At 36.6% G+C, this 17,191-nt stretch overlaps 1 pseudogene; it reads left to right on the forward strand.

Moving 5' to 3' along the window:
* Positions 1-16,286, forward strand: part of LOC122100580 — a 64,115-nt pseudogene extending 47,829 nt beyond the window's left edge.
* The last annotated feature ends 905 nt before the right edge of the window (positions 16,287-17,191 follow it).

The raw sequence follows: 17,191 nt of genomic DNA on the forward strand, positions 1-17,191 counted from the left end.
CCCACGACCGGACCAAAAAAAACAAAAACAAAAACAACAAACAAGAACACCAATAGCGCTTGCACACATGAAAAAGAGAAACCCAAATAGGAAGTGGAATATTGAACCATCCTTGCATTATTGAAATGCATTCAAGTTGGTCATTAAGTAAACATTTTAATAAATGGTTTAATTCAGTTTACAAGTACGCCAAATTAAAGATATCAGTTGTCTCTATTTACAGATGCTATAATCTTAAACTTAAAAATATCCTAAAATTTCACCAAGGATGGACATGGTCGCTCTCTCTTATCCCAGATACCGGAGGACTGTACTTTGAGAATAGTTGGGACAAAAATTTAGTGAGAATCCATTTCAGCAAATAAGTCGACTGTAGTGATACTTGTCTCTGATCTCAGCTACATTGTAGGCTTAGTTTGAAAAATCATGGTCTAATGTCAGCCCTGGGAAAAGATTTAAAACCATATTTGAAAAATTACTATCCAAAAAGGACTTGGGTGTGCTCAAATGGTAGAGCAAATGAAGGCCCTGAGTTCAATCCAAATATTGCCCTTCCCAAATAACCACCCCCACAAATTTCTTAGATTTGTTAAATACTTTTGGGAAGATAACAAGGTACAAAACAAAAAAACTGAACAACAAAACAAAAAAATAATGCAATTAGTAAATGGGTAAATGAACCCTCATTCACTATAGGAATGTAAACTAGTGCAATCATTCTAGAAATTAGTATGGAAGCTACTGAAAAGACTGAAAATAGAACTACCCTGTAATTCAGTGATACCATTCTTTGGCATTTATCTGAGGAATGTAAGTCAAGGTACAACAGAGGTACCTGCACACTCATGTCCATTGAATTATTATTTATAGTGGCCAAGCTATGGAAACAGCTCAAATGACCTCAGATGAATAGAAAAAGAAAATATGGTATATAAATACAATGGAATATTATCCAGCTAGAAAGAGAAATGAAATTATATCATTGCATGGAAAATGATGAATCTGGAAATCATGTTAAGCAAAGGTTCAAGACTAAGGTCGCATGTTTTTTCATTTGTAGATTCTAGATCCTAGAATCATATATAGGACCATATATAAGATCATATATACTTAAAAACATATAGGATCATATATATATCTATATTTATATATGATCACCCTGATTAAAGAGCAATGCATTCATGTGTGAGATACCACAGTGAAGTCCCTTTAAACCATTAACATGAACGCATTTTAAGAATAATTAATACTAGGAAGTTGAATCATACCCTGTCTGGAGTGTAGGTACTAATGGGAAAGGGGCACATGAGTGGAGAAGTCATAGGAGAATATGGTCAAAATTGTATATATATTATATTGTTACAAATTATATATGATATATGCTATATATCATATATATAATATGAGCAATATAAATGCTTAAAATGGAACAAAGAAATATGGGTTGGGAATGGGGAGGGAGGAAGAAGCTGAAGACAGAGGAGTGACTCTGACCTAGATACACTGCATGAACATGGACATGTTAAAATAAAACTTCCTTCATACTAATCTAAGAATAAAGAAAAGAAAATAACTCATTTTAGTAGAACAAGTAATAGAGGGAGATGGAAAATTGATCAAAGTGCAGTGTATGCTTGTATGGAAATATCTCAATAAAATACCTTTGCATAATTGGTATACACTAGTAAAAAAGAAAAAAAATTTCCGAGAAGACAGGCTTATGGTAGACAAAATTTAAAAAGTATAAATACATTCCTAAAGCTGTGCATCTTTTTGCCAATGTATTTTAATGTTATAAAATGCAAACTCTGTACCTATTATACCATAGTACCCCACTCACCTTTCTCCTTAGCTCCTGACACCACCATTCTATTTTGGTCCCTATTAATCTGTTCTCTCTAATAACCTCATTTAAAATATGTCGTATAATAATTGTTTTTTTTTGTTCATTGTCCTAAACTGTCTTTAAATTTCATCCATGTGTTATACCATATGTCTGAATTTCCTTTATTTTAAGGACTGAATGATATTTGATTAAATATATTGTTTGTACCACATTTTTGTCCATCTATTTGTTGATGGATATTTGTGTTTTTTAAACTTTTTGCTCATTACAAACAATGCTGCAATTAACATTTGTGTACAAGTATCTGTTCAAATCCTTGCTTTTTAATTTTTCTGGGAATAAACCCAGCAGTAGAATTACTGGGTGGTACTGTAATTCCAATTTTAATTTTTTGAGCAACTGCCATACTATTTTCCACTGTGCCAACATAATTTTACATTCCTACTAACACTCTGCAAGGGTTTCAATTTCTCCAAATCTTTGTCAACATATGATTTTCTATTTTTTAATGTAGGCATGCTAATGTTACTGTAGGTTGTGAGGTGGTTTTTAATTGCATAATCCTAACAAATAATGATGTCTAACATGTTTTGGTTTCTATTTACATATCTGTGCATTTTCTTTGGAGAAATGTCTACTTAGCTCCTTCAACATTTTTAAACCAGGCTGTAAGATTTTTGTTATATTTTCTCTGGGCATAGGTTAGATTATATCTAATTGGTTGTGCCCTAAAATGTAATTTATGTGGAGACAGAGCCTCACTATATAGTCCAGTGTGGCCTTGAACTTGCTATGTAACCCAAGCTGGCTTTAAACTCATGATCATCCAGCTTGTCTCCTGACTCTAGGGATTACAGTTTTGAGCCATCATACTTAGCTTCTACAGTATGTTTTGAAAGTCTTTCCTTCAGTTTAGTGTATTGCTTTTTAACCTTATTATTTTTGTTCTAAAATAAACTTTTAAATTTTGATGTATTCCAATTTAACTATTATTTCCTCTGGTGTCTTTGCTTTTGGTGTCATATTAAAAAAATGACTGCCAAATTCAGTTGTGTAGTTTCTTTCCTGTGTTGTAAGACTTTTTTTTTTAAAGCTTTACTTCTTAGATATAGGTCTTTGACACATTTTATCCCACTTTATTCTAGTGCATGTGGATATTCATTTGTCCTGAAGCTATTTGTTGAAAAGACTGTTTTTCCCCATTGAATGGCATTCTTGTGAAAATCATTTGGTCATATATAAAAAGGTTAATATATGGACTATTTAAAAATATCCCATTGGTATTTTTTGTTTTTCTTTATGCAATAACATAGTTCCCCCCTCCTCTTTTTTGTGGGTCATGGAGCTTGAACTCAGGGCTTAGGCAACTGTCCTTGAGCTCTTTTGTTGAAGGGTAATACTTTACCACTTTAGCCACAGCTCCACTTCCAGTTTTCTGGTAGTTAATTAGAGATAAAAGTTTTAAGGACTTTCCTGCCTGAGCTGTTTTTTTTCCTTTTTAGAACACATTTTTAATATATATATTTTATTGTAAAGATACCGTACAGAGGAGTTACAGTTACATGAGCAAGGTAATGAGTACATTTCCTATCAAGCATTGTTACCCCCTCCTTTGTTTTTCCCCTACCATCCTTTTTCTCCCCACCTCCCTGATGCCCCTCCCCCCACCCTGCAAAGTTGTAAAGTTTGTTTTCTTTTTTGTTCTTTTCTTTTTAATTGTGAAAATACTGTACAGAGGGGTTACAATTACATGGGCAAGATAATGAGTACATTTCTTATCAAGCATTGTAGCCTCCTCCTTTTTTTTCCCCTTCCCATCCCTTCTCATCCCTTCCCCCTACCCAATCCTCCCCCCCACCAAAGTTGTAAAGTTTGTTTTTGGACATAATGACTGAGCTGGTTTTGAACCCTGATCCTCAGATCGCCACCTCCTGAGAAGCTAGGATTACAAACATGAGCCTTCAGTGCCTTGCTAATAACACAGGTTGTATTACTGTAGCTTTACAGTACATTTTGAATTCAGTTGCAACCTACAATTTCTTTTCAAGGTTACTTTGGTTCTTTTTATCTCTTAAGATTCCATTTGAATTTTAGGATTTTTTTTTAATTCATGCAAAATGTTATTGGAAATTTAAGTAGGAATTGTATTGAACCTGTATTATCACTTGGGGTAAGTGTCAACACAGCAAAAAGTAAATCTCTCAATAAACAGAAGATGGCTTTCCCTTAATTTGTCTTTAGTTATTTTTTTCCTTTCTGTTTCTTTTTATTTATTTTATTATCTTTTTAATCCGTTTTTTATTGTAATAAAATTGTACAGAGGGGTTATAGTTACATGAGCAAGATAATGAGTATATGTCCTATTAAGCATTGTTACCTCCTCCTTTGTTTTTCCCCTTCCAGCCCTTCCCTCCCCTCCTCCCCATTTAATTTGTAAAGTTCGTTTTTCAACATAGTATCTTGTACATCTCATTGTTTCAATGGGTCAATATGTATCCCTGTTTAAGCATTTTGTTTTTCCCTTTCCCCTTGTAATTGTTTTTTATGCTAGTTCTGGGGCTTGAATTCAGGGCCAAAGCTAATGTGATCTATCTTAATTTTTTCACTCAAGGCTGGCTTTCTACCACTTGAGTCACAGTTCCACTTCCAACTTTCTGGAAGTTAGTTGGAGACAAGAGTCTCTCAGATCTGTCAGCCCAAGTTTGCTTTGAACTGGGATCCTCAGATCTCAGCTTCCTGATGAGCAAGGATTACAGGAGTGAGTCTCTGCCACCTTGCTATCATTTTATTCTTTTTGGTGCTATTTGTTAATGAAATTATAACTAAATTTCCTTTTTGGATTGTTCATTGTTATTTTGTAAATATATATCTAGTAATTTAATGATGTTTTTGTATCCTGAAACTTTTCCTAAATTCACTTATTAGTTATGAGCTCTTCTCTCTCATCTTTATAGTTTATGGCTTTGTACATTTAGATTGTGTTGTCTAAGAACTGATATAATTCTTTTTAATTTTGTATATTTTTATTTTTCTTATGTAATTTCTCTGCCTAGAGGTTCTAATATTTTGTAAATAAAAGTCATAAAATCTGATATGTTATTAGAGGTAAAGCCTCTGGTTTTTCACCATGGAATACTGTGTTACTTTGGTTGTTTCACATATAGTTTTTAGTCTGCTGAGGTAATATCTTCCCATGTCTCCTATGCTGGCCTCATTGAGTATTTTTATAATGACATTGTCTGGCATTTTGTCAAATGTTTCTCTGTTGTATGGAGGTAATCGTGTCAATCATACATTGATTGCTTTTCGGGATGGGAAGGGGGAACAAAGGAGGAGGCAACAAGGCTTGATAAGAAATGTACTCATTACCTTATCCATGTAATTGTAACCCCTCTGTATAGTATTTTCACAATTTAAAAATACCTTCACCTTTCAAAAGTAAAATCCCATTGAGCCATGGTATTCTGGCTAAAACAGATCTTAGGAGGACAAGAATTGAGAATAGAGCCGGGCGCCGGTGGTTCACGCCTGTAATCCTAGCTACTCAGGAGGCTGAGATCTGAGGATCACAGTTCAAAGCCAGCCGGGGCAGGAGAGACCATGAGACTCCTATCTCCAATAAACCACTAGAAAACCGGAAGTGGTGCTGTAGCTCAAGTGGTAGAGCACTTGCCTTGAGCTGAAGAGCTGAGGGACAGCGCCCAGGCCCAGAGTTCAAGCCCCACAACCGCCAAAAAAAAAAAAAAAAAAGAATTGAGAATGGGCTAGTCAAAAAATAGTTCAGAGAAGCCTGTCTAAAGTTTGATCAAGAGAATATTCATCAATTGCCTCCAGAGAACAACCAGGACAGAAGCATCTTTAAGTGGAACTATGTCCATTGTACTAGTTAAGGGTAATTAACCTTTTAGTTAATCTTCTCAAGACAGTCACCTTCTGAATCATACAATTAAAAGATAAAGTGTTTAGCTTGATATAACATGGAAGAGAACAGCAAAGCTTAGGGTTACTAGAGACTTGTAAAACTGGTTATCATTTATAAAAATGAATAATGGATGTAAACATGACCATAGATAAAACTGTAGAACACAGCATTCTACAACAAAAAAGGAAAAATCAAGTCATTGAATACCTTATTAAAACCTATGTACTTCCATTGTAACAATCCTATAGTAGCATTTTATGTACAAAACATAACATGATTATTTTGTAATTTTATTTTCATAACAAATTTATTTTTAAAGCCCACATGCATATGGAGATATATTTGTTTGCCCAAAATACAGACCTTAATTTTTGATTTAACATTTATGAATGCATTCTGGCATTAATTCTTTGCCAAAAAATAGACAAGTGTTTACTAAGCTTAGGGAGATTTGAGGTCACTCATGCCCAACAGAGTTAGCAAATGTGGTTTAGTTGTTTTTGGAGCACCTTAGTGTGGAAGGCAATGTGTTCTTGAAGGAATCAGCTTCTGTGACTAGCAGATTCCTATGTGAAGTAGATCAGCAGTAGGCTTTGCAAGCTAAGCTGTTTTTGAGTGTCTACAGCAGGTTGTAATCTTACTCTAGTAAGTTTTGGAATTATTCCACTCATCTATCAGAGACCATCAATTTGGGGGCTATCTTTTCCTTTAGGCTCGTTTCATGGTTCACACTTGAGTAGGGCCTGGATATGGGTGTTGTTTTCCAGAAGGAGTGCCTTTCCATTCCTGACAGAAATTCTGATTTAGGATAGGCAGGATAGTGATTTTAGAGTGAAAAAGCAGCATGTGGCTCTGAGTTTATCTTTCACATTTCGATTAAATCTAGTGTTATCTCTGACTACCTAAATAATTTTAGCATTAGGTAGCTATCATTGCTACTACAGATTTATATGAGTCAGGAGTCCATGTGAGAAACAACAGGGTAGATTCAGGAGTCAATTCAGCCTCAACTTAACTTGAGAAACCATCATGTTGTGTGTATCTATTGAACAAGTCCAAGATGAAGGAAGTATTGGCTTGTCTTTTCCATTGCTAGTCTTCCTTGGCTGTGAGAAAGCCTAGTGTAATTTAAGTAGCCTTCTAAAACATAAAATCCACAACAAGGTATAAGTTTATGAGATGCTAATGCTTTTCCTGGTGGCAATTCTCACCTTCCACATCTTTCATCTTGTACTAAGGAATCTAATTGTTTAATTTCTTCCCCTATTAGGTGGAGGTTTATCCCCACTTTCTTTATAGCCAACCAGCCCCTTTTTCATTTGGTTCTTGAGTTGGATCCTTAAGAAAAGCGTAGGGAGGTATATTTCTCTGTGCAAACTAGAATCAGCTTGTCCCTTTTTTTTAAATTTTGTTTAGGCCAGTCGTGGGGTCTGAACTCGGCCTGGGCACTGTCCCTCAGCTCTTCAGCTCAAACCTAATGCTCTACCACTTGAGCCACAGCGCCACATCTGGCATTTTTTTCTGCTTATGTGTTGCTGAGGAATCGAACCCAGGGCCTCATGCATGCAAGGCAAGCACTCTACCACTGAGCCACCTTCCCAGCTCCAGCTTGTCTTTTTTGACTCTCCCTTCTTTTTTTCGCCCTGTCTTCATTATATTGTTGGCGCTCACCAAGAAAGCAGAGAAAGCTACCCTAATCACTACCACAGGGGTACTGTGCTGCCTGTGTTATACTGTAGAGGGCACCAAACCTCTACCCCAGAGTCCTTCCTTCTATTTCTAATTCCCCGACCCCAGAAATTAAGTTCCCAATTTGGTAAGAAACAGCCATGAGCAAAGCCCAGCACATATCTCATGATTTGGAGCATGTTTCAGTAGGACAACTTATTTGGGGTTCTGGTAGATAAATCAATCTAAACTTCCTTCTGTCTCAACCCAAATGAGGTGTTAGATTACCATGCCCTGAAACTGCAGATCCCAGTAAATAAAACAAAGGAATGCTATCTATTTACAAAATTATCTCCCCTAACTATGCTTAGAAGATTGACCTATGTTATGTCTAACACTTCTGCAGAATGTATCACTGGAGAACCCAGATGAGCAGGCTAAGCACTTTTGCTGGCTGTCTTGGCCCTTCTGATCTTCAAAGTCAGTTTCTATGATGAGATTCTGTGTGTGTGTGTGTGTGTGTGTGTGTGTGTGTGCACGTGTAAATGGTGTGTGTGTGTGCATGTGTAAATGTGTGCAGGCACATGCACACAAGCCATTACTAACTTGAACTCAGGGCTTCACGCTGTCCCTTGGCTTTTTCAATCACTGGCTGCTACTCTGTCACTCAAGCCACACCTCCACCACTAGCTTTTTACTCATTAATTGGAGATACATGTCTTTTGGATATGTTTGCCTGAGCTGGATTCAAAACACAATTCTCAGCTCTCAGCCTCTTAAGTAGGTAAGGATTACAGGTGTGAGTTACTTGTGTCAGGCTTGACAAAGACTAATAAGAATGGAGCTCCAAAAATACAGGGTGTAATATTGCACAGAAAAATGGTACACCATAGGGATGTGGAAGTGTTGCAAATTTGGAGTACCAAATACATAAGGATATCAAGATTGTTTTGCTGATTGATTTCCATCATGACTGGATGGTATCTTTTATCTATTTCTTGGTTACTCTCAAATTCAATTTTTATGATTTGTAGAGAGTTTGAGTCACTTCCCAGGTTATCAAAGGAAAAGATGAGACTATGAAGTGGTCATATGGGTGGCATTTAGCAACTTTCAATGTAGAACTCCCTCTCAGCATGAGAATAAAAACTTTGCCTTTAATAAGTAGTCACCACTCAGAAGGTGAACAGGGAAATGAAATCCCTGGTTGGAAGGGGGATTTGAAGGGGGATTCCATTTTTAGGAGATGTTGCTCAGCAGCAAAATAGGGAGTCTCAAAGTCAGAGAACTCCAAAGGACAGAAGTAGCAGTCTTGAAAATCATTGACCTTATCATTTAAATTATCTATGATGCCAGGTGCTGGGTCTTACACCTGAAGTCCTAACTACTCAGGAAGCTGAGATCTGAGGATACCAATACTAAGCCAGCCCTGGCAGGAAAAAGCCCATTAGACTCTTATCTCCAGAAAAATGGAAGCAGAGCTGCGGCTCAAAGTGGTAGAGTGCTTGCTTTGAGTACAAAAGCTCAGACACAGCACCCAGGCCCTAAGTTCAAGCCCCAAGACTGGCTGACTAAACAAACAATCTATGGCAAGTAATTTGACCCCTACCCACTCTAGCTAGTACTGTGGAGTAGAGCTTTGCATGAGATATAAAGCATAAATAGGTAAACATCTCCTTATTTAAAATCATTGAATGAATAACATTTTGGGCTCATTCTATCTCAGAATGCCCCATGACAAGGATTTTAAGACAGTATTAAGAGCAACTGTAAGTTGACAAATTGAATGGCACAGCCAAAATGGACAAAGCTCCAGAAATAAACTACCAATTCTGTCTCAAGAAGAAATAGACCTATGACAAGTAAAGAGAGTTTCAGTAATAATGGCCTCATAAAGTTCCAAGAATATATGGTTTTACATTTTTGAAAAGATTAACACCAATTGTTGAATTCCTTTCACCAAATTCGAGAAATTGTGTCTCTTTCTAAATTATTCTATAGGATGAGGATCACCTTCATATATAAACAGAATAACATTTGAAAGAGAGAATTAAAAACAAGTATCCATTATACATATAGGTCTAAATATCCTCAGTAGAAGCTTTGACAGAAGAAATACAAAAGAATATTGAAAGGATAATGTAACATGGCCAAGTAGGATTTATTGCAATATCAAAAATAATGCAACACATCACATTTATGAAATATAAAAAGCTCACAAACACAGTCATTTCCACTGATGCAGGAAAGACATTTGAAACTATCTAAACTTTTTATAATGTAATTATTTATATACTTTGAACAGAAAATATCTTCCTCAGCATAATACATGCTACATATGAAAAATCAAGAGCTAATCTCCTACTCACCAGTGGAGGACTTAAAACTTGTTCCGTAAGATCAAGAACAAGACAAGGATGACTGCTCTTGCCAATTGTACCCAAAATAGTACTGGAAATTGTATCCAGGGCGGTTATGCCCCAGATAGAGAAAAGAAACACAATGTACCCAGCATGGTAAGGAAGTAAAACTATTTATAGTTACAGAGGACATTTTCTTACATCTGGAAAATCATAGAGCATGCGTGTGCATGTGCACAGGCACACACATGTGTGCAAGTGCATGAACATGTGAGCATACCCACCCACCCACACATCCAAGAATGCTGCAGTTAAAAAATTCATCAATATTACAGGAAACAAAACCAACACACAAAATCAGCTGTATTTATATCAGCAAAGAGCAATCTGTAAAAGAAATTAAGAAAACAATTTCAGCCATGATTGGTGGTATCTGCTTGTAATTCCAGCACCCTGAAGATGGAGGCTGGAGGATTGCAAATGTCAAAACAAACCAAAAACTATTTTATTACAATGTAGTCATGAACTGTTTTGTTAAATGGCAACTCTTTTGTAGAATGACTTAAAGATAATTTAAAAACTTAAAATAAAAATTTAAAAAAACAATGAAATGTTCAAGAATAAACTTAACTAAGGAAGCATAAGTTTTATACTGAAAATTATAAAACTTTTCTTAAAAGGAGATTAAAATACTAGAAAGACAGCCTATATTTGTAAAAGTTTAATTGTTAAAATGTCAATATACTATAAAAATGATCACATATTTGATTCAATCATTATAGATATACCAGTAGTACTTCCAGTAGTACTTCTTGTAAAAAAATGGAAACTTTTCCTGTAAAATTCATATTGAACTTCAGTGGAGGCAGAATTGTGAAAATCATCTTGAAAAGGAGAAAAGTAGGATGAAAGACTCCCTGATTTCAAGATTTACAATAGAACAACAGGAATCAGCTGGGCCTGATGGTACATACCTGTAATTCCAGCTGAGGCAGGGGGATCACATGACAGCCTGGATTACACGATGAGTTCCAGATCAGCCTGGCCTGCATAGGGAAATTCTGACTTACAAAAACAAAAACACCAGACACTTGTGGCTCACACGTGTAATCCTAGCTACTCAGGAGGCTGAGGTCTGTGAATCATGGTTTGAAGCCAGCCTAAGCAGGGAAATCTTTAAGACTCTTAGGTCGAATTAAACACCAAAAAGCCAGCATGAAGGTGTGGTTCAAGAGATAGAGTACTAGGCTTGAACATAAGCTCAGAGACAGTGCTCAGGCCCTGAGGTCAAGCCTCAGGACTAGCACAGATAGAATCCCTCCAAACAAAATAAAACAAAATCAAATACAAGCTGACTTCAGGTAGCTCATGCATATAATCCTAGCTACTCAGTAGGCTGAACCTTGAGATGAAGCTAGCTCAATTAGAAAAGTCTTTCAGAGTTTATTTCCAATGATTCTGCAAAATGCTGGGTTGGAGGCATTGTTCAAGCTGTATGAGTATACAAGCTGGGTAAGCACAAGGCCCTGACTTCAAGTCTTGGTACATAAAACACAAACAGAAACAAACAAACAAACAAAAACACTACTACTCAAAACAACAATGACAAAACATCGAAACCATGCACAAAACACTACAATAATCAAAACAATAATTAAAATAGAGTGGTATTGACATAAGGATAGACATACCAATTAAAGGAATGGAATTGATAGATCAGAAACAAAGCACCATATTTATGGTCAGTTGACTGAAGCAATCATTGTAAAATCATTCAATAGAGAAGAGAAAAATTTCTAGGCTGGAGATGTGGCTCAAGTGGTACAATGTCTATTTAGTAGTTGAGAGGTCATGAGTTTATTCCCCAGTACTGCCAAAAAATGGTAAGAAAAATTAATAGTAAAAACATTAATAGTAAAGAAAGAAAAAGGAAAAGGCAAACAAAGCTAAAATTACAAAACAATATTCTTCAAAAAAGTTTCTAAAACAATGCTGTGGAAAGTGGGTATTTGTAAGCGAAAGAATGTTGAGCCTGTACTTTACACCAGACCCAAAAAATGAACCCTGAAATTTTACATAGGTCGTTTAGCATGTTGCCCAGGTTGGCTCTGAAGTCACAATTTTCTTGGGAGTGCTGCAATTACAGGTGTGTGTCACTATGCCTGTCTACTTCAATTGAATTAAAGGCTTCAATTTAAGAACCAAAACCAGAAATGCTTAGAATAAAACAGGAGCAATGCTGAATGAATTTATATTTGGCAATCATCTCTTCACATGACAAAAAAAAACAGAGAAAATGAAGGGTTGGATTAATTGATATACACAAGTGCACCAAGAGAAGGAAAAGAAATTGCATAGAATAGAAAACTATATTTGCAAACCATGTATATGATGATGTTTTAATATCTGGAGTGTATAAATAACTTTGGCAACTTGACAAACACCATAGCAGACAAACATTGGAAGCAGGCTGAGGATCCATCACCAGGGGAACTTGAGCTTGCAGTTCAGTGGCAGGAAACAAGTCTTTTAGAATTGGCCAAATAGATGAAGACACATGTTGTGATAAAGAATATCAACAGAGCTGGGTACTGGTGGCTCATGGCTGTAATACTAGCTATTCAGAAAGTTGATATCTCAGGATTGTGGTTTGAAGCCAGGCCCAGTAGGAATGTCTATGAGACTCTTATATCCAATTAAGTATCACCATCCCCAAAGACAGAAGTGTACCTGTGGCTCAAGTTGTAGAGCATGAGCTGTTAGTGGGAAAAAATGAAGCCAGGATATAAGGCCCTGAATTCAAGTCCCAGTATTGGCATACACAAAAAAAGATATCAATAGAAATCACAACATTATGAAGGTTGGTTTTTCACTGACATATGTCCCCATGCCAAATCCAGTTTTGAGGTAGGTTGACCTGAAGAAAATTTATGGAGGCTTCATTTCTGAGTATAATTGTTGGTACAGAGGTAAAGTACTAAACGTCTTCAATGTGGAATAGGACAAAACAGTTTATAGGGAGCTTGAGATTTGAAAAGGAAATAAAAATGAGGATTAAAGTAGCTCAGGCTGAGAATGACAGTGTGGATATAGGGGAAGTGGCAAGACAGAATTTGCAGAAGAATGTAAACTTCTTCCAGCACTCATGTCCATGAGAAAAAAAAAAAAAACAAAACTGGTCATAGGTCAGTTTCTTTTTGGAACTTCAAGAAAACTATTCCATTGTGGCGGTAAAAATCAAACCAGTCAATCTTCAACAAGTACATTTAAAAAGCTCAGCTTTTAACTTTTTTTTGGGTCCGGTTGTGAGGCCTGAACTCTGGGCCTGGGCGCTGTCCCTCAGCTCTTCAGCTCAAGGCTAGCGCTCTACCACTTGAGCCACAGTGCCACTTCCGGCTTTTTTCTTTTTGCTTATGTGGTGCTGAGGAATCGAACCCAGGGCCTCAGGCATGCAAGGCAAGCACTCTACCACTGAGCCAAGCTTCCCAGCCCCTCAACTTTTAACTTGAAGGATCGAATAATTAAGGAAACCATGTGACATTTTAAAAGGGCAGTTTAGGTGTTAGTAACATTAATTTAGGGTCTAATGTCAGACTGGTAAAATTAAGCAGTAGCTGTCCTTGTGGCTTAGCTGGTTAAAGACCTCTCAAAAAAAAAACAGGACAATCTGGGCTTGAATCTCAGCAGTACCTGGAACTGTTAAGTGAAAGTGTATTATTGCTACTGGGTATCAACAGCTCATTCCTGTATTCCTAACTACTCAGGAGGCTGAGATCTGAGATTTCAGTTTGAAATCAGTCCAAGTAGAGAAGTCTATTGAGAGTCTCATCTCTAATTAACCACCAAAAAAGCCAGAGGCGGAGCTGTGGCTCAAGTGGGAGAGTGTTAGCCTTGAGTGAAAAAGCTCAAGCACAGCACCTAGGCCCTGAATTCAAGCCCCAGTACTGGAACAAAAAATTAAGCATGACCAAAATCTGATTCAAGAGAATGAGAAGCTTAAAATAGAGAAGGTTTTTTTGCGAAAGTTACAAGGAATTAGAACTGAAAGAGAAATCAGCTACCATGGATTTTACTAAATATTAAAAAGCACTCTTAAAATTTGTTCAGGTGCCAGAATGCAAAATCTGGCAGCTAAGTTGGAAATATTGAAGGAATTTGGGTGTGTCAACATCAGTTTTGGAAATGACATTTCAAGATGCTATACAAGTGTTGCATGAAAGGTGCATTACTACTCCAGCTTTTCTGAGTGAATTAGAGACAATTTTTGCAGAATACAATGTGGCTCAGAAGTAGCTCTGAACTTGTTATAATGAGAATGAATGGACTGGTTTGATTGTGGAAAGTAATGAAGTGTGACAGAAGCTATACATGGCAGTGGAAGTTTTATCCTAAAAGTAAATGAGCTTTTGCTTATTATAGTTTTAAGTATTCAAAAACACTTTGGGATTTGTCTTTGAGTTTAGAAGCACTGTATGGTCAGGCAAAAGAAGGAGCAAACAATTAGAACTCTTTTTTTGTACTGAAAGTGTGGTACAGGAAAGGAGTTAGCCAGTGTTGGGAGGGAAACAGGCTTTTTGGTGGCAACTTGTACCATGGTTCCAGAGCATTGTAAAGGTTTTGTGTGTGCTGGTACTGGGGCTTGAACCTGGGGCCTTGGCTCTGTCCCTTAGCTTTTTCTCAAGTGATGCTCTACTGCTAAGATTGTAGGCATGAACCACTGTCACTGATCCTAACGGTTTTTATCTGTTTTTGGAAAAACCACTGACTCCTCAAGACACAGTGCATGATGCTGTTAAAAATCCCAGAAAAGACTGATTAATATCTGGCTGGGCAACATGATGCAGATGGGATTATTTTGAAAGCATAGGGTCAAATACTGCAGAAGATCTTCTCAGAGAGAATGCTTATTGCCATACTGCAATCCAAGTCCCAAAATCAGATTAATGGATGCTTAAATAAGAGCCCTAGTGTGAATCTCTTGTTGCCCATTAAGAAGATGCTGAAAGGCTTAAAGTCTCAACTGAGATGGAAATTGGTTGAAAAAGAATAATTTGGAAGAGTCTGATGACCATCATGGATCTGAAATGGAGAAAATAAAACAAGAAATAACTCATTTATGCAATAGTGTCTTTCAGAAAATGTATCCTTACAGGCAAGAATATGAGAAACTGAAGAGCTTGGCACAGAAATGGCTCCCTAAGCTGCTTCAGCTTCATCCTGAAATATGATTATCTAAATATATGAACTCTGGTGATCTTTTTATTGTGAGCCTGGAATGAGATATTCTTGGTGCTGAACCCATGAAGGCACTTAGCAGCAAGTATTTTGTGGTATGCTCAGAAGTTCATTGGCAGGCCATTCTTTTTGTGTGTATGTGTGTTGGTACTGGGGTGTGAACTCAAGGCCTGGACACTCTCCCTTGGCCTTTTCACTCTAGGCTGACACTTGACCACTTGAGCCACACCTCCACTCCTGGGTTTTTAAAAATTGTTATTAAAAGGTGATGTACAAAGGAGTTACCATTCTATAAGTTGGGTAATGAGTACATTTCTTTTTGGACAATTTCACCTCTTCCCTTGCTCTACCCCAGTTTTTCCCTGCCTGCAAGGTGCATAGTTCATTTTCAACACACTCAAGGCTGGCTCTTGACCACTTGAGCCACACCTCCACTTCTGGATTTTTTAAAACTTAATTGGACATAAGAGTCTCAAGGTTTTGTCTGCTCAGACTGTCTTTAAATCACAACCCTCAGATCTCAGCCTCCTGAGTAGTTAGATTTATACGTGTTAGCCACCAGTGCTCAACAGGTCACTTTTTACAAAGGGCTATTCTGTGAGTATTGGTACAGAAGTCAAGGTGATTCAGAAAGCAGCTAGCTATCACTTAATTTAGGGAGAAATTAAAGAGACTTGGTTACTGTCATTAGTGTAAGTCTGACTCTATGGCTTATTTGATGGTCTCATATCTAAGTGCATATCCAGTAGACCTTTAACTTCATAAGTTTTGAAACTTATGAAAGGGCCTGCATTCATTGAACTCATAGATCAATTCATAAGAACAATGTACTTGTTCTAAATCATGAACAAGAACTTGTTGGAAATTTTGACTTCACCAAATCTGTGAGTCAATGAACTTCAGTGAACATGGGTTTGGGGACTTCATCTTGATAACACTTGAATTGAAAGTGCAGAAATTGCCCTCTCTAAGTTCAGACTTATGTGCGTATGGCTGCCTTTGGTTGTGAACTTGAGACAAATGAACATGGAATCCCAAAGGGGGATCAGTTTCATTTAGATGATAATGTCAAATCCTTCCTCTGTATGTAGCTTGATAAAGTTTACAACTTCAGTGACCTATGAACAAGTTTTGAAAGCTTGATATTTCTTGGTACTAAAGGGGAAATAAATTTCAAACCCAGAAAAAAGAGATTGAATATATTCAATATAAAGGGGAAGATGAATCGAAGGTGGAGAAATTGGACAGCTATTAAGACAAAAGAAGAAATGGTGAAGTTAGTGTTGATCCATAAATTGTTACTTTTTGATGCAGATGCTCCTTTGAAAATCCTTGTCTAATTTGGGGTACCACTGGCTCACACCTGTAATCTCAGCTACTGAGAAAGCTGAGATTTGAGGATTGTGGTTCAAAGCCAGCCAGGAACAAAACTCTGTAAGATACTTATCAGTGAGCCAGAAAAATGATGAAAATAGAGCTGTACTTCAATTGGTAAAGTGCTGATCTTGATCAAAAAGTTCAAGGAGAGTGTTCATGCCTTAAGTTTAAGCCTCTATCAGCTAAATAAATGAAATGGAACATTGTCTAGATTGGTTAGACATATGGAAATATTCTGATACTAACAGTAGTGTCTTTTATATTACAAATAAAAGACATTTGGTTATGTTTAAAATTGTTTAAATGCTATGTAGTTTTGCTATAAATTTTTTGTCTGTACTTATTGAAATTAAGTAATTAGATTGTGATACATAGAGAAAAGGTTATCATAGATTGCTGGATACAAATTCTGTACAGATTTGCAAAATGTTGGCTGGTTGATGATGAAGGCTAATTATTTTATGCAATGAATGATTCTTGGCATCTACTTTGTACCCTGATGTGGAAATATAAAGATTAATTTAAATATGCCCATTACACTTAAAAACAAACTTCTGCAGCTTAAAATGAGCAGATAAACATCCCAAATAAAATGGCTAAAAAACTTTCATAAGAGTTTCTTCAAAAATAGTGAGACTGAAATCAGGAAAGCACTTCCATTTGTATTAGCCTCAAAAAATTAAAATATCTAGGAATTAATGAAAGGTGTTGAGGATCTCTATGTTGAAAATTTAAAAATCTGATAAAGGAATTTAAAGCAGATTTAAAGAAATGGATAAACCT

The sequence above is a fragment of the Dipodomys spectabilis genome, unplaced genomic scaffold (assembly GCF_019054845.1).
Source record: "Dipodomys spectabilis isolate Male_0828 unplaced genomic scaffold, ASM1905484v1 ptg000586l, whole genome shotgun sequence".
Taxonomy (NCBI): Eukaryota; Metazoa; Chordata; class Mammalia; order Rodentia; family Heteromyidae; genus Dipodomys; species Dipodomys spectabilis.